Source organism: Eriocheir sinensis, chromosome 12 (assembly GCF_024679095.1).
Source record: "Eriocheir sinensis breed Jianghai 21 chromosome 12, ASM2467909v1, whole genome shotgun sequence".
Lineage (NCBI taxonomy): Eukaryota > Metazoa > Arthropoda > Malacostraca > Decapoda > Varunidae > Eriocheir > Eriocheir sinensis.
The window spans coordinates 13,954,963-13,979,478 of record NC_066520.1 but is presented as its reverse complement, the minus strand read 5'-3'; the positions used below and the strand labels follow the sequence as shown (position 1 = coordinate 13,979,478).

Genomic DNA, 24,516 nt, shown 5'->3' with positions numbered 1-24,516 from the left:
GGATAATCCACTAATGATAGAACCGTTTCATAAGAGATTCCCTGTAAATGGAGAGCAACACAACACCATTCACATAAAGATCCCAAACAGCATCTTCGTCTGGTTTTTTTTTCACCCTTTTCTCCCTAACCCTTTTTTTCCCACTCTTTCCTCACCCTTCTTCCTTTCCTCGTTTGTTCTCCCCTTCATTTCTTTTTTTTATTACTCGCACTCTTTGTGTTCGTGAATTTGTGGAAAACGGGAAAAAAAGGGAAAAAAAAAGAAGGTAAACAAAATAATAAAAGAATAAAGAGAGGTAAAAATAAAAGAGAAAATGAATGTTTTGAGGAACAACAAGGTTACGAAAAGGAAGGAAAGACAAAGGAAATGATAGAGGAAGGATAAGGGAAAGATGAGATTGAAGGAGGGGAAAAGGATACGATTATAGAGTATTAGTAAAAGGAAACTACTGGAAGGCGGAAAAAGAAAAAAACAGAAAAATATATGTTAAAACCCTAAACAGAGAGAGAGAGAGAGAGAGAGAGAGAGAGAGAGAGAGAGAGAGAGAGAGAGAGAGAGAGAGAGAGAGAGAGAGAGAGAGAGAGAGAGAGAGAGAAATAAAAGCGTAGTTAGTTGGATCAAAGCATATATGGATGACAAAATATGGATGATGGTGCGTAGGGGGGTATGTGTGTGGGGGGCGATATGTGTGTGTGGGGGGGTATGTGTGTGGGTGTGGGAATGAGATATAGAGGGAGGGTGATAAAGGGGGAACAAACAGGCAGCCAGACGGATTCAGAAGATAACAAACGAAAGAAAAGAGCGAGGGAGGGAGAAAACGAAGGCGATGGTAACCGAACGAAAGAAAAGGAAAGGGGGGAGGAGGTGTTTGTGTGTGTATGGATTGTGATTGAGGAGGAGGAGGAGGGAACGGAAGAAAGAAGGATGAAAAGAAAAGAGAAGGGAAGGAAAAGTATGAGAAGGGAGGGAAAGAAAAAGAGAAGGGAAGTATAAAACATGACGGAGAGTGGAAAAGGAGATAAAATGGGATAAAACAAAAGAGAGAAGAGAGAAAGAAGGAAAATTAGCAAAAGTGAGAGAAAGAAAAGCGACAGAGAAGAAAGGAATAGGAAGAAAAGACTGCAGTTGCGTGTTTGTGTGTGTGTGTGTGTGTGTGTGTGTGTTCTTAGAGGTCAGAGAGCGCATGGGAAGAAGGGAGCGGAGGACGAACGAAAGAAAGAAACGGAAGAAATAAAGAAAGGAGGGAAAGAAGAAGGGGAAAGGAAAAGGGGGAAGGGGGGGAGGGAGAGGTGTGTGGTGTCGCCAGCAGATGTCGCCCGTGTAACCCGATTCCTACACACTGATTACACACTGTTTACTGCCGCCCCGACCCGCCCCGACCCCGCCCCGACCCGCCCCGCCGCGCATGTGCAAACACCGATTTTTTGGCCACAAGTGACGGGCGATCGGTGTGTGTGTGTGTGTGTGTGTGTGTGTGTGTGTGTGTGTGTGTGTGTGTGTGTGTGTGTGTGTGTGTCCTCCATTAGTTTCACAGCATTCTTCCTTCATGCTTTTTTTTATCTTTAAGACATGTTTTTTTTCTTGTTTTGCATTTTCTTGACCTAAAGCTGGTGTGTGTGTGTGTGTGTGTGTGTGTGTGTGTGTGTGTGTGTGAAACAAAGTGAAAAAAAACCATACTGATAAGACATAAAGCAACAAACATACGAGCAGGGTTACAGAAAAAAAGTATATATGATCTGTCAGAAGCGTGGAATCTCTCTTTAGTTGAAAAAGAAAAAGGGATGAGGTGAAAAGAAAGAGACGGTAAAGAAAGAAGATACAAAGAAAACAAGAAAGACAAGAAAAAAATCAACGAAAACTAAAAACAGGGATATCCGTACGAAATTAAAACTTGAGGTCATGAAGAGAAATTACAGAAGAAGAAAAGAAGAGAGAGGAAAGGAGACCAAGAAGTATAAAAGAAAAGATGAATGAGAAACCTGATCGAAGACTGAAAAGGAAAGGAAAAGCAGGAAAAAGAAAAGGAGTAAGAGAAAGGAGATCCATGACAGGAGAAAACAGAAGAGAAAGAGGAAAAGAGAAGAGGTCACAAGGTTTAGGAGTAGAGATCGAAAACAAAGGAGAGGAAACTGAATTAATAAAAGAGATAAAGAGAGAAGTTGAAATAAGAGAAGCTATACGGAGACAGGACCGAGAAGAGCAGAGGTCGCCGAGATGATAAGAGTAGAAGCGAAAGTGAGAGAAAAAGAGAAGCTGTACTGAAATAAAGAAGAGACCAATAATGAGAAAAAAAGGAGACATAAAAAGACAAAAGAAGAAGTAGAAAGGAGGTAGAGGAGAGGCATACATAAACGATAATAAAGAGAGGAGATGAAGTATATGAAAAGAGAGGAAACCGAGAAGAGTAGAAAAGAGGAAATCAAGAAGAGTAGAAAAGAGAAAAACAAGAAGAGTAGAAAAAACGAGATGAAAAAAACAAGAAGAGAAGAAGCCAAAAAAGAAAAGAAAAAAGGGACCCAAGAAGAGGAAAAAGGAAAAAACCAAGAATAGGAGGAAAGAAAAAAACAAGAAGAGAAGAAGCCAAAAAGATGCGAAAAGAGGAACAAAGAAGAGAAGCCAAAAAGAGGAGAAAAGAGGAAACCAAGAAGAGGAGAAAAGGGAAAACCAAAGAGAGGAAGAAAAAAAGAGGTAGCCAAGAGGAGCAATAAGGAAACAATATAAAAAAGAGGAAAATAGACAGATGGAGAGGAGAAGCAAGACATAAAGAAGAGACCAAGAAGAGGAGAATTGAGGAAAAGGAAGACAGAGGAGATAAAAAGACGGGAAGAAGACAGGTGACCAAGAAGAGCAATAAGGAAACAATATAAAAAAAAGAGGAAAATAGACAGGTGGAGAGGAGAAACAAGACATAAAGAAGAGACCAAGAAGAGGAGAACTGAGGAAAAGGAGGACAGAGGAGATAAAAAGACGGGAAGAAAACAGGTAACCAAGAGGAGCAATAAGGAAACAATATAAAAAAAGAGGAAAATAGACAAATGGAAGAGAGAAACAAGACAAAGAAGAGACCAAGAAGAGGAGAATTGAGGAAAAGGAAGACAGAGGAGATAAAAAGACGGGAAGAAAACAGGTAATCAAGAAGAGCAATAAGGAAACAATATAAAAAAGAGGAAAATAGACAGATGGAGAGGAGAAGCAGGACATAAAGAAGAGAACAAGAAGAGGAGAATTGAGGAAAAGGAGGACAGAGGAGATAAAAAGACGGGAAGAAAACAGGTAACCAAGAAGAGCAATAAGGAAACAATATAAAAAAGAGGAAAATAGACAGATGGAAGAGAGAAGCAAGACAAAGAAGAGACCAAGAAGAGGAGAATTGAGGAAAAGGAAGACAGAGGAGATAAAAAGACGGGAAGAAAACAGGTAACCAAGAAAAGCAATAAGGAAACAATATAAAAAAAGAGGAAAATAGACAGATGGAAGAGAGAAACAAGACAAAGAAGAGACCAAGAAGAGGAGAATTGAGGAAAAGGAAGACAGAGGAGATAAAAAGACGGGAGGAAGACAGAGGGGAAGAGATCAAGGCGGCGGGGTTGTAGGGGAAGGAAGGCTCGGTGTCCTCGGCGCGTCTCGCACAATGTTTACAAACCCTGACGGCGCGGCGCCCTGACTTACGGCCTCCGGGACTGACCGAACACACATTTGCTTTCATGCACGACGCCCCGCCCACCCGGCTCCGCTAACCCTACCGCCACCCCTTTCCCTCTCATCCTTTCCTCTTTCTTTCCTCTCTCTTACCCTTTTCCTCTCTCCCTCCCCTTTCCCTTTCCCTCCCCTCTCTTCCCCTCTCATCCTTTCCTCTTTCTTTCCTCTCTCTTACCCCTTTTCCTCTCTCCCTCCCCTTTCCCTTTCCCTCCCCTCTCTTCCCCTCTCATCCTTTCCTCTTTCTTACCCCTTTTCCTCTCTCCCTCCCCTTTCCCTTTCCCTCCCCTCTCTTCCCCTCTCATCCTTTCCTCTTTCTTTCCTCTCTCCTCCTTTCCCTATCCCTCCCCTCACTTGCCCTCTCATCCTTTCCTCTTTCTTTCCTCTCTCTTACCCCTTTTCCTTTCTCCCTCCCCTTTCCTTTTCCCTCCCCTCTCTTCCCCTCTCATCCTTTCCTCTTTCTTTCCTCTCTCTTACCCCTTTTCCTCTCTCCCTCCCCTTTCCTTTTCCCTCCCCTCTCTTCCCCTCTCATCCTTTCCTCTTTCTTACCCCTTTTCCTTTCTCCCTCCCCTTTCCCTTTCCCTCCCCTCTCTTCCCCTCTCATCCTTTCCTCTTTCTTTCCTCTCTCTTACCCCTTTTCCTCTCCTCCCCTTTCCTTTCCCTCCCTCTCTTCCCTCTCATCCTTTCCTCTTTCCTCTCTCTTACCCTTTCCTCTCTCTCCTCCCTTTCCTTTTCCCTCCCTCTCTTCCCTCTCTCATACTTTCCTCTTTCTTACCCCTTTTCCTCTCTCCCTCCCCTTTCCCTTTCCCTCCCCTCTCTTCCCCTCTCATCCTTTCCTCTTTCTTTCCTCTCTCTTACCCCTTTCCTTTCTCCTCCCTTTCCTTTCCCTCCCTCTTCCCCTCTCATCCTTTCCTCTTTCTTTCCTCTCTTTCCTCTCTCTCCTCCCTTTCCCTTTCCCTCCCCTCTCTTCCCCTCTCATCCTATCCTCTTTCTTTCCTCTCTCTTACCCCTTTTCCTCTCTCCCTCCCCTTTCCCTTTCCCTCCCCTCTCTTCCCCTCTCATCCTTTCCTCTTTCTTTCCTCTCTCTTACCCCTTTTCCTCTCTCCCTCCCCTTTCCCTTTCCCTCCCCTCTCTTCCCCTATACCTTCCTTCCTTTCCCCTTTGTCTACCCTCTCATTTCCTTTCCCATTCCCCTCTTTCCTTCCCCTCCCTTCCCCTTTCGCTCCCCTCTCTTCCCTTATACTTCCCTTCCCTTCCTCTTTTTCTACCATCCCATTTCCTTTCCATTTCCCCTCCCCTCCCTTTCTCTCCCCTCCTTCCCTTCTCTCCCTTTCCCCTTTCTTCTCTCTCTCCCACCCCTTTCCCTTTCCCCCTCTTTCCTTCCCCTTTCCCTCCATTACATTCACCTTTCGTTCTCCTCTTCCACTATACCTCCCTTCCCCTTTCCCCTCCCTTCCCTTTCTCTCCCCTCCTTCCCTCCTCTCCCTTCCCCTTTCCCTCCCTTCCCCTCCTTTCCCTCCCCAGCCTTGTAGATATTTATTTTAGCCTCATTATTTTTATCTGTGTGTGACCCCTAATATACTCCTCGTTTTGTATTATCCTTACTCGTATTTGTTTGTCTTTTATATCTTCCTGTCTTTTAGTATTGTTGATATTACAACGACACATAATTCTAACGGCACTATGTATTCTTATTGTCCTTATTTTTGGTTTTCCATATCTCGTTTGTTTTATTTTTTGTCTTTGTTTTCTTTGTCTTTATATTATTTGATATATCTCGTTCTTCTTAAATACCTCACAGTGTACGTGTCTAATATCACTTTCGGATTTACTCTAAAGAAATTATTGCTTTTAAGAACATTGGTAAGTTTTACGTTTTAGTCTGAATAACAATATTTTTCACATTCACTATCATTTTTAAAAAACTAACATTGATAAATCTTTTTTCAAACTTAAACATTATTATTCCATTCACTCTCTTCCAATTCCTTTTCACCTTCTTTCCTTTTTTTTTCACTCACAGAAGGCATTTTCTTGACCCGAGTATAGGAACTACCGATCATGAGTAAATGTTTCGATATTTTTGTCGGCCTATATTCATCCTTACCTTTCCTGTCGTGTCCCTAATCTTTTATTTTATACCTGTTCTTCCTTTATTTCGCTTCTGATTATCGCCTCTCTCTCTCTCTCTCTCTCTCTCTCTCTCTCTCTCTCTCTCCCGGCTGGCCTTCGTAAGAGTGGAAGCCGCTGGTTGTTGTGACGTGTGATGCGCGCCTCTACGTCGAGCTTTCCCTCACACATATTTCACAACCTCTTCCTTCTCCTGTGTCTCCTCCTCCTCCTTCTCCTCTATCTCCTCTACCTCCTCCTTCTCTTCCTCCTCTTCTTTCTGCCGTGTCTTTCTTTCCTACTTTCCCACATCTCTTTTTTTACGTCTGTTTTGCTCTCCTTCTTTGCTCTTCCTCCGTTTGCTTAATTCTCTTTGATTCCTGTATCTCATCCTCCTTTTTTCATCCTTTCTATCGTTCTTTTTTTTTCTCCCTCAATCTTGACTTCTGTATACTCATCCTTCTTTCCCTCCTACTTCTGCTACTCTTCCTCCTCCTCTTCCTCCTCCTTTTATTTCATTTCTTTGGCTTTCCTCTCCTCTCCATCTTGTTTACTATATCTCTCCTACTCTTCTGCTTGTCGGTCACTTTACTGTTCTTCCCCTCCTCTTAACTTCTCATTTCTACCCTCATACTTCTGTAAAAATAAAAACATTCCCCCTTTTCTCTCTCTCTCTCTCTCTCTCTCGTATTATTATCTAAGAGTAAGCAAATGCCGAATTCTTAAATGAGTAAAGAAAAAGGAACACACAGCGACCTTTGATCTCCGAGGCTTTCAAGGACGCTGCAGAATTTAGAGGAGAGCCGTCCCGTGCGCGAGATGATCCCACCTTGCGCAACGGACTGACGCAAGTGATCCCCGCCTATGGGCAGACCCTTGCTAGCTTAATACCGGGCATTCAAGGAGGGCTTCTTCCTGTTGTTGGCCATCACGTTTATATGAAAGTTTTCTACCCCACGTCGCTGATTGATTAACTGATTGATTGATTAAATGGCAGTGATTGATTGGGTTCTGCAGTCATGGCACCTTAGCTTCACTCTTAATATTGACCGAAAAGAAACTAATGATAAGGTATTTGGAGGTGTGAATTGATGAGGTTTTTATTATATGAACTAAACTACACATGAAATTAGTTGTAGTAGTAATAAAGACACCACGTCGATCCTAGATAAATAAAAACAAAGATGATGTAAGTATTGTTGTTGTTCTTGAAGTTATTGTTATTTTTCTTTTTCATCGTTATTACCACCTTTAATATGCTCTCTCTCATGCTAGAAGTACTGTTGTTATATTGGCTTTAGTTAATATTATTTGTTTTCATCATCATTAATACCAATAATATTCTTTCTCATGCTAAAAGTACTGTTGTTATTTTTGCTGTGGTTATTGTTATTTTTTTCCCCGTCATAATTACTACCATTACTATTTTTTTCTCTCGCTTTCTCTCCCTCTCTCTCCCTCCCTCCCTGCACCTCCGCCACCCAACTATCTCCCTCACTATCACTCTGGGCGTCTGGGCTTTCGGCGTGAGAATAAATCAAGGAGCAGCGTCGTTTTGCCTCAAGACTCCACCACCACATCCGCCACCACCACCACTGCCACCTCCAGTACCGCAAGGGCCGTTTTCTCTAAATGCTAAAGTTTTACACCCAAAGTTGCCAGATTGTCTTACTCAGCCTTTTATATTTACCGACTTCCGACCCCAAAACTGTCTCGTGGACCCCAATAAGGAGATTCACTTATAATTATCGTTAAAATAGTCAATTCCTGATTTTTCTTGACAATAGTTAGGCGTTAGAAACCGGTAAATACTATGCTCTGAGTACGATAACCTGGCAACTGTGCTTACACCTGTGGTTGCAGATATTGGTGTATGGCCTCTCGAAAACATGGAAATGGGGTTGTTTTGGTTTGTATTGCTCTACGCTGAAATAGACAGAAATTAAGGCAAGAAAAACAAGTAAATATCAAAACTTTAAATCACAAAATAGGTAAGCAAAGAAAAATTCAAATACTTCTAACACAATTCTTAAACAGTTAACATTTTCACACATTACAAGTGCCAAGGGATGTTAGGAGATGAAGCTGTGTGACGATAGCTCGCGAACATTTCTGCATTTGCCAGTTAAATAATAAAAACAAAAAATTATTAAAATAGAACGTTTAACGGCACCACAAGACACTTTAGAATCAGTGTCAAAAATGCTTCACAAATCACCTTTACCATAAACAAAACTAACTTTTCTTTTATATAACGAAAACTTTAACGACCAATCTAGTCCTTTTTTTATTTCACTTAGCACCAGAGGAAGCAGTCAAGGGCATTCAAAACAAAACAATGTGAAAAAAAAAGCCCTATACAACAATATATAAAAAAAGAACCCTGTAATACATAATAATACACAACAATGATAATGATACGTTCTGTACCGTCTCCGCCAGTTCTTCTCCCCTGCACAGTTGCTGTCCATATACAGGGGCCTTGTCCGTCCTCGTATGGAGTATGCATCTCATGTGTGGCACAGCTCTTCTGGACAGAGATCTTCTATCGATATTTCCGAGCTGTCTCCTTTGCTGTAAAAAAATAAATAAATAAAAAAAAAATAATACATGAAAATATACAAAAAGGAGGAGTCTGCAAGAGGCGATGGACAACTACTTTTCTGTTCTGTTGATGTTCGGGGGTTAGCCTTTGCAACGGTCCTCCCTGATTTTCTTTATTTCGTGTCTTTCTTTTCTTGTCTTCTTTTCTATTCTTGGTGCTTGATCCTTTTTTTCCAAAGTTCACTTAGAGCTTTTTTCAGTAAATTTTTATCAATGGTGTCACTGAAGAGGAGTTCTCCCAGCCAATTTTCTTTATAAGGCTGATCAAATATCTTACTATTAAACCTAACCTAACCTATCTTCCCTAACCACGATTTTCCTTTTTTTTTTTAGCCTTGAAGGTGTCTATCGTATTAGCACTAACCGCGCGCACACACACACACACACACACATGACCCTCCACACCCACAACCACACGTAAAAAAAATAGCATCCATTCCCACTCCTCGAATAACCACCACCACTACCACCACCACCATCGCCACCACCTCCACCACCACCGCCGCCAGCATCAGGGGCACCTTCTGGGCAGCATTAAGATAGCATTGTCATCATGGTGGCATCTGCGTCCTGGCACCCACATACACTGATTACTGCATGACGGGACCTCCAACACCCTGCCCCCCTTCCCTTCCCTTCCCTTCCCTTCTATATACGCCAGCACCCTACACCCTTCCCTTCTCTTTTCTTCCTTCATTCTAACATTCTTCTCTCTTCCTCCTTCCTTTGTTTTAACACCCTACCACTTCTCCCCCTATTTCCTTTCCCTTTCCCCTCCGTTTTCTTCCTCCATACAACGACTATCCCCTTTTTCCTCCCCTTCCCTTCCCTTCCTTCCCTTCCTTTTTTTCTACACTCAAGCCCTACACCCCTTCCCTTCCTTTTCCGTACCCTTCCCTTTCTCATTCCCTTCTCTTCTCTTCCCTTCTTCCTCCATTCCAACACTCTACCCCTCTTCCCTTCTCTTTCTCCTTTCCTAACGCGAACTCCCATCCTCTTTCATTCCCTTCCTCTCCCTTCTATATCAACACCCTACCCCATCCCCTCCCCTTCCCTTCCCTTCCCGTTCACCTTCCCTTCCTCCATGCCAACACGCTGCACCCCACCCCTTCCCTTCCCTTCCCTTCCTCTGTACTAACCAAATGGATATTAGTAAATGAGAAAGTACATAGTGGAGAAGAAAAGGAGGAAGGGAATAAAAAGAGAGGCAACGGAATGGAACATATGTCACAGAAAAGAAAGGAAAAGAAAGAGAATAAAAAAGGAAAAGAGAAAAAAGTGAAAACAAGAGGAATGATTAGGAAAAAGAATTAAAGGACAAAGAAACAAGGAAACAGAGGGGAAACTGATGCTATTGAGGAAACACAGAAGCGAGAGAAAAAAAAAGGAAGGAGGATGGAGAGTGGATGCAGAGGAGAGAGAGTAGTAGGAAGGGGTGGAGGAGATAAGGAGAAGGGGAGCAAGGAAGAAGAGGAACCGAGGCAGGGAGAAGAGAGGAGTATATAGCGAATGAGGAAAAGAGAGAGAAGGGGAGAGGAAGATAAATGGAAAATAAAGGAGAGTAAGTAACAGAGAATGGAAGAGGTGAAAAAAATTGAAGAAAAATAAGTTAAATGTAAAAAGAAAACGTAGATAAAAACTGGATGAGAGAAATATGAAGGAATGTTGCGTTCTCTCTCTCTCTCTCTCTCTCTCTCTCTCTCTCTCTCTCACCTTCTTTTTCCCACGCGCGGCCGAGGAAATCCGATCAGGGTTCTATCTGGGTGTTGTTTTAGAGGCGTATTAAAGTTTGCCATCCCGCGGGCAGCTGTGTTTATAATGGTGCTCCCTGGAGAGGATCAAGGGAGATTCATGCTACCCTTTCTTCCTTATGCTTTTAGTCTACCCTTTCTTTCTTTTGTCCTCTACGCATTTCTTCTTCCATACTTTCACTGACCTTGTATGAGCCCTGTCTTCTCCGCGTCTTTTTTATTCTTTGATGTTATACTTTCTTCCCTTCCTAGACCTTATATTTTACGCCTGCTACAATTTTCTTCTTCCTTACTTCCATTGACCTTGTATATACCCTGTCTTCAACACGTCTTTTCTTCTTCGATGTTATCCTTTCTTCCTTTCATAGTCCTTATCTTTCACGCCTGCTACAGTTTTCTTCTTCCTTACCTATATGTCTTCCTTTCTTCCTTCCTAGGCCTTATATTTGTCCTTGTCTCCACGTTTTCACTTTCCTATTTTCATGCTTCTTTCCCCATTTTATTTTTACTCCCTTCAGTGACCTCATATCTATCTTCCCCACCTTTTACTTCTTCACGTATTTTCCTTCTTTATTTTCTATCTTTTCACCTCTATTCACTTTTTCTTCCCTTTTTGTTCTAGTTCCCTATTTTCATCTTATATCTTTAATTTCTCTGTTCTAAGCATTCATTTCTTTTACCTAGTTTGTTTCTCATTTTCTCTTTTTCCTCTTTTCTCCGAGCATGGCAATGAAGGAGAAAGGGAGGGAAATAGGGAAGAAAAGGGAGGAGAGAGGAAGGGTCGGGTGTTGGCATGAAGGAAGGAAAGGAAAGGGAAGGGAGGGGGAATACGGTGTTAAAAGTCCCTTCGAAAATGTCATAATTATTTCCCGTGCCTTCTAAACGATTCTACTTCCCCTTTTTATTTCATGCTATCCTTTCCTTCTTTTATATCCAGACGTTTCAGTTCCCTTACAATATCATCATCTCTAATATATAAGGTTTCAAATATTAAGGCTGATGGAAGAGAGAAGGAAAGAGCATCAGAAGGGCATGAAAATATAAACAACGAAGAACAAACTTAGCGATGATAATGATGTAGAAAATGAGTGAAAAAAACATGACCCAAACCCATAAACAGAGAGCTGGCTGCATACTTAATTACATGGCGGTGTGAAAGAAAAAAAAAGGGGGAAGTAAATGGAAAGGAGATTTATAGCTGGTGTATACAAGTGCGTGGGTGGAGGGTGGTTGGTGGGGGGAGGGGGGTAATGGTGTGTTTGTGTGTGGGTGGGTGGGGTGGAGGGGGGGGGGTATATAACGTGTGCTGTGTTTGATAGTTGTGGTCTGTGGTAGTGGTGGTGGTGGTGGAGGGGAAGGTGAGTGAGAAATAGTGCGATGAAGGGAGAGGAAACGGAAGGGAGGAAACTCAAGGAAGGGGAAAATGAAGAGCAGTGGAAGGGATATGAAAGGGGGAAGAGAAAGACAACAGTAAAGGTCGGTAAAAGGAATGAAGGGAAGGAAAGGTATAGTCAAATAATGATAAGGGAGAATTGGATGGAAAGAGGAGGGGATGAAGAGGGGTGACAAAGGGGCGAAAAGGGGCAGTGGAACAGTGCAGAGGAGAAAGGAGGAGTGGGCAAGGAAGGCATGCAAGACCAGGAAGAGGAATGATACGAAGGAAAGGAAAGGGAAAGGATGGGATGGGTAGGAGTGGGTGAGGGGAGGGAAGCAAAGAAGCGAAAGAAGAAGGAGGAGGAGGAGGAGGAGGAAATAAACGACGAGGGAAGGGAAGGGAAGGAGAGGATAGGAAAGGAAAGGAAAGGAAAGGAAAGGAAAGGAAAGGAAAGGGAAGGAAAGAAAAGGAGACGAAAGGAAAGGAAACGAAAGGAAAGGAAAGGAAAAGAAAGGGAGACGAAAGAAAAGGAAAGGGAAAGGAAGGAAAGGAGAGGAAAGGGAGAGGAAAGGAAACGGAAGGAAATGAAAGGAAAGGAAAAGGAAGGAAAGAAAAGGAAACGAAAGGAAAGGAAAGGAAAGGAAGGAAAGGAGAGGAAAGGAAAGGAAACAAAACAAAAGGAAAGGGAGGGAAGGGAAGGGTGAGGAGAGAAAATAAAGGGTGACAGGGAACGATTGGAAGGGAGTACGGGAGCAGAAGACAAAGAAAAGAAAGGAAGAAAGGAGAAAAAGTAGGACGAAGGAGAAAGAAAGAACGATAAATGGAGGGGAACGGAGGGAAATGGAGGGGAGGCATGCAGGAGGGAGGGAGTTGGCAGGGGGTGGGGTGGGGGGTAGGGGGGTCTCCCATAATGGCAGGGTAGTAAACAGTCTTATCTCCAGCCCACCACAACGCCATTTGTCCCCTGCCTTAACACGCTGCTCTTGTTGTTGTTGTTGTTGTCGGTGGTGGTGGTGGTGGTGTTGGTGGGAGGTAGTAGTAATAGTAGTAGTAGTAGTAGTAATACATAGGAATACATAGGAAGAACAGACACCAGAAGACCTATCGGTCTATGGCGAGGGTGTCTGTTTACTACCGCTACTACTAGTAATCTACTTGTGGTAGGACAGGACAGAAAAGATGAAGGCTCCGTGACGTATGATGATGATGATGATGATGTGTGTGTGTGTGTGTGTGTGTGTGTGTGTGTGTGTGTGTGTGTGTGTGTGTGTGTGTGTGTGTGTGTGTGTGTGTGTGTGTGTGTGTCACTGTCCCACTACCTCCTCTCTTCCTTACACCCTCTCACTCCCTTTCCCTCTCTCTCCCTCCCTCCCTGTCTCCCCCCTCTCACTCCCCGGGCGTGTTATCAGCGGGTGTTTCTGGCCTGACATTTTGGGTTTCATTGCGGGCGATAAGAGGCGAGGCAGTCACCCCTAAAAATGTGCTTCCGGACCATTTGGAGACATTCCTGGGCCCTGGCGAACCTGTAGGAGGTGGTGGCGGGGGGGGGGGGGGCAGAAGGGAGGAAGGGAGAGGAGGCGAGCGAGGGGTAGAAGGGGAGGAGGAGAGGTAGGAAGCACAAGGGAGGAATAGGAGAAAGGATATTACTGAAGGAAATGGGAAAATGGTTATAGGGAGGGAAGGGAGGGTCGGAGGAAAGGGTTAAGAGGAGGAAAGGTAAGAGGAAAGGAGGGAAAGAGACGAGAGGGTAAGAGGAGAAAAGGGTAGGAAGGAAAGGGTTAGAAAAGGAAGAGTTATGGAGGAAAGGGCTGAGGAAAGGACGGAAAAGGCACTCAAAAAAGGTGTGTGTGTGTGTGTGTGTGTGTGTGTGTGTGTGTGTGTGTGTGTGTGTGTGTGTGTGTGCGCGCGCCGGAGGATGATGGATGAACAGTTTCTCTCCGTAAACAACAGATAAAAGCGAAATAAAATATGGTTGCGAAAGAAAGGGTTGATTAATGAAGAGAGAGAGAGAGAGAGAGAGAGAGAGAGAGAGAGAGAGAGAGAGAGAGAGAGAGAGAGAGAGAGAGAGAGAGAGAGAGAGAGAGAGAGAGAGAGAGAGAGAGAGAGAGAGAGAATAAGTGTGGATACGAGGCGGCGGTGGTGGTGGTGGCTGGGGCAATATTAAGTGGAGTCTGAAGAAGGTGAGATAATGAAAGGTGAGTGAGGCTGCAGGTGGGTGAAGGTGAATGGGTGGGCGCTGTAGCACTTTCACGGGTCACTGAGGATTGGAAAGTGAGTGGACGAGTAAGTGTGTAGATGACTGGATGAGTGAATGGATGAACGAGTGAATGACCGAGTGGATGAGTGAGTGAATTAGTGAAAGTGAGTGGGAGAGTGAGTGGAAAGTGAGTGGATAAGCGTGGATGAGTGAGTGAATTAGTGAAAGTGAGTGGGAGAGTGAGTGGAAAGTGAGTGGATTAGCGTGGATGAGTGAGTGAATTAGTGAAAGTGAGTGGGAGAGTGAGTGGAAAGTGAGTGGATAAGCGTGGATGAGTGAGTGCATTAGTGAAAGTGAGTGGGAGAGTGAGTGGAAAGTGAGTGGATAAGCGTGGATGAGTGAGTGGATACGAATGGATAAGTTATAGAGGAACAAAAAGGGGGATGAGTTCGATTTACTATACTGGCGGATGAGTGACTCGCACATGTGGATTGCATTGGATATTGTGGATGATTGAAAGAATGGAAGAAAAATAAAAAGAAGACGGCCTGATAATAATGTGAATGGATGAAGGAAATAAAAGAAAAGGAAGGGATCATATATTGTGGATGGATGAAAGAATGAAGGAAAAAGAAAAGGAAAGGGAAGGGATCATATATTGTGGATGAATGAAAGAATGAAGGAAAAAGAAAAGGAAAGGGAAGGGATCATATATTGTGGATAAATGAAAGAATGAAGGAAAAAGAAAAGGAAAGGGAAGGGATCATATATTGTGGATGAATGAAAGAATGAAGGAAAAAGAAAAGGAAAGGGAAGGGATCATATATTGTGGATAAATGAAAGAATGAAGGAAAAAGAAAAGGAAAGGGAAGGGATCATATATTGTGGATAAATGAAAGAATGAAGGAAAAAGAAAAGGAAAGGGAAGGGATCATATATTGTGGATGGATCAAAGAGTGAAGGAGAAAGAAAAAGGAAAGCGATCAAATATTGCGGATGAAAGAATGAAGGAGAAGGAAAAGGGAAAGCGCTCATATATTGTGGATGAATGAATGAAAAAAAAACGATTAGACTCAAGACTCTCACGACTTTTCTTCCTTTTCTCATGTTTCTTTTTATTCTCTACTCCTTCATTTTTCCTTCATTAGATAAAACTGAAGAACGCCAGAGATGATGATGATGATTATGACTGTGATGATGATGATGATAGTGGTTGGGTAAATAAACAAAATTAATTAAGATAAATTTGTTTACATTAGAGAAGGAAAATATTGTGGAATGAGATGAAAAGGAAATGCGTAGAGGTCTGCTGAGGAGGGAGGAAGAGGGGGAGGAGGAAAAGATATGGGACAAAGGGAGAGAGAGAAAGAGAGAGAAAGGGAGGGAGAGAAGGGGAGGGAGAGAAGGAGAGGGAGGAAGGGAGAAATGGAGGGAGGGAAGCATAAGTGAATCCTGTTAAGAGAATAATTTACGATACAAGTCTCAGCTTCTTTACCAACTAGGAGAGAGAGAGAGAGAGAGAGAGAGAGAGAGAGAGAGAGAGAGAGAGAGAGAGAGAGAGAGAGAGAGAGAGAGAGAGGAGTGGGGGGAGAGTAGTGGGGGGGCTGAAAGGTTTATAGACAATTAGAAAGACAGACAGACAGACGGACAAAACAGTAAGAAAGAAAACGAAAGAATAAAAAAGAAAAACAATGAGTGAATGAATGAATGGAAGAACAAAATACAGAAAATATGAAAGATAGAAGGAAAAATGAGAGAGAGAGAGAGAGAGAGAGAGAGAGAGAGAGAGAGAGAGAGAGAGAGAGAGAGAGAGAGAGAGAGAGAGAGAGAGAGAGAGAGAGAGAGAGAGAGAGAGAGAGAGAGAGAGAGGGGGGGGGGGGGGCCGGGACACTTACAATAACCACTAGAGATGAGAGTCAATTAAATCCTGTGAATAAACTGACTCAACGCTGACCACACGAATGGGAGGAGGAGGAGGAGGAGGAGGAGGAGGAGGAGGAGGAGGAGGAGAAGGAGGGTTTTTCTTCTCCTTCCCTCGGCCGATTGTTTCTATTATGACAATGGAGGAGGAGGAGGTAGAAGAACGGGAGGAGAATAATGAGGAGAAGGAAGAGGAGAGTAAGAAGAAGGGAGAGAAGAACAGGAGGAGGATAAGGAAATAGAAAAAAAAGAACAAGGAGGAGGAGGAGGAATAACAGGAGAATAAGGAAGAGGAGTAGCAGGGTAAGGAAGAGGAAGAAGAAGAGGAGTATCAGAAGAAGAGGAAGAGAAGGATAAGGAATATGAAACTAAGGGAAACGAAAACGGAGAATGATGATGATGAAGGTGATGGAGGATGGATAGGAGATGGATTGGTGATGGGGCTGGTGGATAAGGAAGGTGGAGGAGGAGGAGGAGGAGGAGGAAGAGGAGAAGGGGAAAAACGAGTAAAGTTAAACAAGACCACAAAGATCAAAATAATGTCAAAAACAACGAAAAGAAAGATAAAGAAGAAACAGGAATAGAAGAAGAAAAAGAATAGGGGGAGAAAGAGGAGGAAGAGGAGAAGGGGAGATAAGAGTAAAGTTAAACAAGAACACAAAGATAAAAACCATAAAAACAACGAGAAGAAAGATGAAAAGAAACAGAAGAAGAAGTAGGAAAATAAGAAGTAAGAAGAGTTGAAGGAGGAGGAGGAGGAGGAGGAGGAGGAGGAGGAGGTGAGGCAAGAGGAGTAAGAGTAAGCCGGGTCCTGTAACGCGATCTCCTCCTCTTATCTCCGTCGGAATACAGCGCCGCCAACGTCTAATTGTCGGCTGTTGTTGTTTGTGTCTTTGTTTATATACCTGGCGGCTCCGGCACCTCACCCCCCCCCCCCTCCTCCTCCTCCTCCTCCTCCTCCTCCTCCTCTTCCTCCTCCTCCTCCTTCTCCTTCGTCTTCCCCTTCTCTTTCTCCAAGCTAACCTTCTCTTCCTTCACTCCAACCTTCAGATTATTTTTTTTTTCGCCACAACATTCTTTTTTTATCTCCCAATTTCTTTTCTTCGTCCTCCTCCTTCACTTCTTCCCCCACTTCTTCCTCCAACTCCATCTCTTCCTCCTCCTCCTCCTCCTTCGTCTCCTCTTTCTCCAAGCTAACCTTCTCTTCCTTCACTCCCACCTTCAGCTGAATCTCTTTTTTTTTTTTTTCGACACAATCTTCTTTTTTTATCTCCCTATTTTTCCTCTTCGTCGTTCTTCTCATCCTCTAACTCTTCCTCTTCAGTATCATCAAAATTATTATTCTAGTCACAGTAATGGTTGTTGCAGCAATTGTCATTCATTCATTTGTTCATTCATCATTCATTCACTCATTCATTCATTTGTTCAATCTTTTATGTCAGTCAATAATTCACTTATCAAAATCATATCATGCGAGCACCCACAAATAATAATGAACAGATGACCTAAGTAAATAATTTATAAATGAACAAAAAATTAGCAACACATGAAAGAACAACGAAGTGTAAAAAGTGACAATGTAAAAAGTATAAATAAATAAAATTAATTACATATACAAATTAATAAATAAATAAATAATGACAATGTGAAAGATCAATAAAAATAAACAAAGCAAAACCGTAACGAAACCAGAATGCAACAAAATATTTCGCGTCATTTGCCAGACGACCCGCGAAGCCTGCCTGTCTGTCTGAGCAGGGTCTGAGCCGCTTGGAGTGTAACGGTACAAACACTTGCCTCGCCTCGCCGCCCCTCCCCTTCTGCCTGGCCTTCTTCACCACACCCCGCGACCCTCACCACTCCAGGGACACCAATAACAACCAACTGACAAAACCTTCGTAATAGTATCCATTGTCTTACATCAAACGAGGCAGATTAATAGTAAAAATAACACAAACAAAGGTGCTGCAAATCGGTGCTCCCACGAACAGTAGTAGTTCAGAAGGACTGGACATATTACAATAGGTTGGAAAAGTGTTTTGATACTCCCCTCACGTAAACAGATGACAGGAACAGTAACAGAAGACAGGAGGAGAGCCGGAAACAGATAACAGCACATAAAAAATATAAGTGATGACAAACAGAATACTAAGAAAGAAAGACAGGAACAAGACATGCAGGAACAGAAACGGAAAGACAGAAGGAGATTCGGAAACAGAAACAGACAAAAACAAAAGACAGGAGTGGTATCAAAAGATTGGTCACGTTAGATTTATTATGTTTTAAAAGAGGAAAATAAAATTACTTTCATTTAAGTGTATCTAGCAATAGTTAAGTAGGTCTCGAGTACAAAATAGTATTCGTTGTTACACTAAGAAAAATTGGCAGTGAGGAAAAATGTATAGAAACCCAGGACAAGAAACTTATAATGGGAAACCATCAGCAATATTAACAAAAGCCGGCGAGGGATATGGAAGTGACTGCCTCACCGCGAAGAGAAAGAAAGTGAAGAGCCAACCAGAGGAGAGACGACGAGACGAATGGCCATTAAGTCCGACCATTTATAACCCGTGAGTGGACCTGGACCATATCGGGGCGAGGTGTTCCGTATATGACGAGCCATTGTGTTCGGGGCGGCCTCCCGTCACACCTGCAGCCTCAGGGACTGCAGAAAAAATAAATAAATCATGAAATTTTATTAATTATGAAAAAATTATACGCAGCATTTTCCTTCCCGTTGTAGTCATTGAAATTGTGCACCGTTCATGTTCATCGCAGAATCATTGCCAAAATATCAAACAGTAAGGTATACCCAGGATCCATACGAAGACCAAGATGGCGCCACTATAAACACTCGCCTGCGTCAGAACGGGCTGGGCCGACTATCAGGACCTACTGGAAAGAAGCCTTGGACCGACCATCAGGATCCACCGGAAGAAGCCTACCGGCGCAATAGGCTGCAATGTAAAAAAAAAAAAAAAAAAAAAAAAAAAGTCGTATGGATCCTGGGTATATCCTGCATTAGGCCTTAAAAGACCCGTCCCGAATGAGGCCTTTACATAACAAAACCCAATGTTATCTAAACTCCTAATACCAACGACTCCCATTTTTTTCTACGACTTCTATACAATGCCATACGCCTCCGTGGTCTAGTGGTCAGCGTGCTACCTCTCCATGGGCCCGGGTTCGAATCCAAGAACGTGCAGTCGCCGTGCAACTCACTAAGCTGTTCTTCCTCTCGGTCGGGGTGGTCGATATTTAACTACCTGGGGAAACCTGGGAAAGGTAAGCTGTGGTTGGTTGGTTGGTTGGTTGTTATCAAATGGCTCAACGGGCCAACGGATCGGAGATGAGCACCACAGCCACGCGCAGCTAAAGCGTAACCTTTACCTTTTACAAAGTATGACTATACATTTTTTTTTTTGTATAGTATTCTCAAGATTCTTAGCTTTTCTAACCACCAAATAAAGAGGTTTATGTTTAGTCTGCTGTTTTGTAAAAGACCGAATTTGAAGAGTTCTTGGTTTGGGCGCGTACAAAACCATCGTGTTGGACTGAGGAACTAAACACACTGACCACTAAATGTATAACGGTCTAGTATTTAAAACCTAAGAGTTGGGCAAAGACTGTGTGTGTGTGTGTGTGTGTGTGTGTGTGTGTGTGTGTGTGTGTGTGTGTGTGTGTGTGTGTGTGTGTGTGTGTGTGTGTGTGTGTGTGTGTGTGTGTGTTCTAATTAATGAACACCTGGGTCTTAAAATCTTTTATGGGACACCTTAATAAAGGCTGAGCAGTTACATTTCAAGTGTGTGTGTGTGTGTGTGTGTGTGTGTGTGTGTGTGTGTGTGTGTGTGTGTGTGTGTGTGTGTGTGTGTGTGTGTGTGTGTGTGTGTGTGTGTGTGTGTGTGTGTATGACCAACCAACAAAGGAAAACAATTATATAAACACGTCAGTCCCTTCCACTCCCTTCACCTTGATGAGAGTTGAATCCAGGTACACAAACGTTTTTCTTCTTTTTGGTCCTCCTCTTCAGAGGTCAGATTACGAAATGCATGGCGTGAAACTCAAAAGCGTTCAGTGTGTCAAGGACCTGGGTGTCAAAATCGCGTCAAACCTCAAATTCTCACGTAAATGCACTGACGCGCTAACAAAGCGAACATAATCCTGGTCTTCATTAAGAGAGTCCTCTCATTCAGAAACAAAGATGTTATGCTTCCAATGTACAATAGTTTAGTTAGACCCCATTTGGAATACGCGGTACAGTTTTGGTCTCCCCACCACGCCAAGGACCTCGCTAAATTGGAAAGTTTACAACGTAGGGCAACAAGGATGATCTCTTCCTTGCACAACAAACCTTGCGACGAAAGGCTCTCATCCTTTAATTAAGCTCTTCTCGCCTGAAAAACGTCGCCTCAGAGGAAAACTGTTTGAATGTTTCAAAATAATAAATGATCTTACGAATGTGGACAAATCCAAAATGTTTTTGATCGATGACACGTTCCGAACGAGAAATAATGTCACAAAACTTGCCAACTAAATTCAGACTGCACCCAAATTTTGTTCACCAACGTTGTATCACGATAACTTAATAAACTCCCACTTTCAGTGGTCCAGTGCAGTACAATTAATACATTTAAAAACAAGCTCGACCGCCACCTCCTTCAACTTGATATTCACTAAAGTCGAAATACAATGTCATTAGTTAATATGATTTCATTTAAGCTTAAGGACAGACCAGCTAGTCTGGATGTCTGGACCATAAACTCTGTGTGATTTTAATATCTATGTAAATCTATGGAAATCCTTCACCACCTCCTGTAAACTAACCCGCTTTAACTCCCGCTTTAAACCAAAGAACGAGAAACAATGCTCAAACAATTCACGCGAAGCGATGGAGTACAGCAGTGAACTTGAAATGTCACTCAGTACAGACATCGGCAGGAGTTGTTTCTCGAAGAGTCGTCCGCCACTGGAACAGTCTTCCTGCATCAGTAGATAGTGCGACAACTATCATTTCCTTAAAAAATTTAATTGATTGTCACTTTGTTGCGTCAGGAGTGAACTGAACGCAACCGCTTTGCGTCCAAAAGAGCCTTAATCTTCCCGCTGGGAAGGAATCGATTTCAACACTAGAGTAGGCAGCCTCGTAATATGCCAACAAGCTTTCTGCTGTCTACTCGTCCATGTTTACATGTTTACATGTTTCCTCCTCCTCCTCCTCCTCCTATTCCTTCTCCTATTCCATTTATTCCTTTTCCTCCTGTTCCTCATCATCATATGCCTCCTCTTAAATCGTTTTCATCATTCGTTCCTTCATAGCAACAGAAGTGACATGAACGTCGCCGCAGCTACGCACAGCAAGTGGCATTGTTTGCACTGCAGGTCAAAGAGAGGCCGAGAATAGACAATCACCGAAGCACCCAGGCAGCCTCCTTATAAGACGACGGAGAGACTTGTTGTTGCCTACTCTTCAATGTTTGTATGATTCATCCTTTCCTTCCTCCTCCTCCTCCTCCTCCTCCGATATTTTTTTCTGCTTTTTTTATTTCTTCCTCTCAGTCTAGCTTTTCCTCCTCTCCTCCTCCTCCTCCTCCTCCTCCTCCTCCTCTTCCTTCTCCTCCTCCTCCTCCTCCTACTCCTACTCCTACTCCACTTTTTTTGTCTGCTTTTTATTTTTCTCTTAGTCCTCCTCCTCCTCCTCCTCCTCCTCCACTGCACTTCTTCCACTACGTAGGTTTCCCTTCCCTAGCCTTCTCCTCCTCTTCCTCTTCTTCCTCCTCATCCTCCTCACCTTTCTCCATCGTCTAATTATCATTCATTCCCCCTCCTCTTCTTCCTCCTCCTCCTCCTCTTCCTTCCCTTCTTCATTACGGCCGGAGAGCGAGCCGGGGTCAGAGGGAGCTAAGGGGAGAGGGAAGGAGGGCTGGAAGAAGGGGAAGAGGAAGGTGGGGAAGAGGGAAGGGGGAAGGGGAAGGGCGATAAATATTCCCGCTTGGGCGTACCACAATAGCCGCGGTGACGTCACGGCCGGCGCAGGAATCTCTTTATTGCCGTTGTTTGTAAACATAAAAATAAACTTTGGCTTTACATCACCCACGTGCCCTCCCGCCCCCGCACCCGCACCCGCTCCGCACCCGCCCCGCACCCCAGCAGCATCCACGCCCACACAACACCCACATCCACACCCACACCCACACCCACCCCACAGCACCCGCACCCCCCCCCCGCAACCCAGCAGCATCCACACCCACACAACACCCACACACCCACACCCACACACACACATCCACCCCACCCACACCCACGCACACACACCCACATCCACCCCAGCACCCACACTCACACACACTTCCAGCACCCTCCCCGCACCCACCCCAGCACCATCCACACCCACACAACACCCGCATCCACCCCCGCCCCACCCACAGCACCCCCACACCCATCCACACACCCATATCCACCTCAGCACCCACACTCACACACACTTCCAGCACCCGCCCCAGCATACACAGACAGACAGACATACCCGTACAGACAAGCACACAGATTTTGATAGTACGAGTAAGATTTGGTGTAAACGCCATATCTGCGCGTGACCTCGGTGCTCATCTCCGTCGCGGCGGCCCTTGATCCTACCTCCATGAAATTCAGGTAAATGACCCCAAATAAAGCCCCCATAAATGAGTATATGAATGAATGAATACGATATCAGACCGAAGTGGAAACAAAAAAGAGAAGAAACAGAAAGGAGGGAGTTGACAATGATCATGAAAAAAATGTGAAAAAAAAAGAAAGGCAGGTTGAGGAAAAAGTAGAAAGGAAGATAATGAAGGGAGCGAAGAAGAAGAAGAATTAGAGTAAAAAAAGAGGAAATTTAAAGGAAATGAAGACAGAGTATTAGCAAGAATCTTACAAAATATTAATAGATGGGTAGAGATAGAAAAAAAAATATAGGAAACCCAATAGATAGTACAGCAAATAAAACTTCAAATAAAACAAATAAAACAATAAAACCATCATACATAACAAATATACCAACAGCTGAAAAACATAAACTCCCCAAATCTATAAATAAAAATAAATAAAAAAAACTTCATTTATAAACCATTAAAGTATCACCACCTGCAAAGCCCTCCCCTCCTCCCCTCCCCTCCTCCCGCAGGTTAAAGGGGGGGGGGGGGGGGGACGCCGCCGCCGCCGCCTCAGAACAACACGTATATATCCTGTATCATCTGAGGACTCGAAGAAGGACAGAGTGAGTGGCAGAGAGAAAAACAAACAGATAAAGAAGGACGGACGGACGGGCGAGATGAGAGAAGGAGGAGGAGGAGGAGGAGGAGGAGACTGGAGAAGAAGACAAATAAAAACATCAAATAGAAAGAGAAGAATGGGAAGAAAATGAAGACAGCAAACAGGAAAAGAATAAAAGGAGGAGAGAATAACGGAAAGGTAAAAAGAGAAAAAAAAAAGAGGAGAAAGAGAAGACAACACCGAAATCGAATAAAAAGAGACAAGAAGAGACGGAAATAAAAATGAGGAAGAACGGAAGAAAGGAAGAGAAAGAAGACAAAGGAAAGAAGAGAGGAGGAAAAGAAGACAAAAAAAAAAAAAAAAAAGCTGAGGAGAGAAGCAACGAAGAAGAAAAGGAGAAAAAAGTAGAGAGGAAAAGAATATGAGAGAGAGAGAGAGAGAGAGAGAGAGAGAGAGAGAGAGAGAGAGAGAGAGAGAGAAGGCGTATCAGTGGTGTTTATTATCCCAGGGCCAATGATAGACCTGTGATGGACACGAGCGAGGCGTTTAATAATTCTGCCGCCAGGGCCCGCGGGACACCAGAGGCACCCGACCACGATACCCAACCCTGGAGCACGCCACGGCTAATCAGAAGGCGGCGCTGATGGGGGTGGCGAAGGCGGTGGTGCGAGGAAGAAGAAGACGAAGTAGAAGATAAAAATAAGAAAAATACGGAGAAGAAGTAAAGGAAAAAAACAAGATATGATGTACAAGAAGATGGTAATGAGGATACGAGGAAGAAGACGAAGTAGAAGAAGATAAAAATAAGAAAAATACGGAGAAGAAGTAAAGGAAAAAAACAAGATATGATGTACAAGAAGATGGTAATGAGGATACGAGGAAGAAGACGAAGTAGAAGAAGATAAAAACAAGAAAAATACGGAGAAGTAAAGGAAAAAACAAGATATGATGTACAAGAAGATGGTAATGAGGATACGAGGAAGAAGACGAAGTAGAAGAAGATAAAAATAAGAAAAATACGAAGAAGAAGTAAAGGAAAAAAACAAGATATGATGTACAAGAAGATGGTAATGAGGGTACGACGAAGAAGACGAAGTAGAAGAAGAAGAATACAAGAAAAATACGAACAAGAAGATGACGAAGTAAAAGAAAAAAAGGAGAAGGCGCACAAGAAGATGGCAATGAAGATAAAACTGAAGAAATACGCAAAAGAAAAAGTATAATAGAGAAGAAAAGGAAGATGATAATGAAGATGATACTAAAGAAAAGGTTAAAGAAGAAAAAGAACAAAACAAAAAGGTAATATAGCAAAAGACGAAAATGAAGAAGACAATGAAAAAATAGCAAAAAAAAAAAAGATTATAAAAGATCCTACTAAAGAAGAAGAAGAAGAAGAAAAAGAAAAAGAAGAAGAAGAAGAAGACGGTAGTAGTAGTAGTAGAATAACCGTCTTATCTCTTTATCTACACAATAATTGATAAGACGAGATTTATTTATTTATTTTCTACCATGATGATTCTCTCTCTCTCTCAAGTGGGTCCATGATTAAAGGTGCGGCCAATTATGTTTGCCTCGGGCCATTTCGACTCTGATTCTGAAGCACTTAAGTCCCGTTT

At 43.2% G+C, this 24,516-nt stretch overlaps 1 long non-coding RNA gene across 1 annotated transcript in view; it reads right to left on the bottom strand.

Annotated features, from left to right (window-relative positions):
• Positions 1-16,947: 16,947 nt before the first annotated feature.
• LOC126997453 (uncharacterized) overlaps positions 16,948-24,516 on the bottom strand; it is a 47,270-nt gene continuing 39,701 nt past the window's right edge. Inside the window, exon 3 of the long non-coding RNA XR_007752127.1 lies at positions 16,948-18,317. This is a non-coding gene — a long non-coding RNA (uncharacterized LOC126997453). The remainder of the gene's footprint in view (positions 18,318-24,516) is intronic.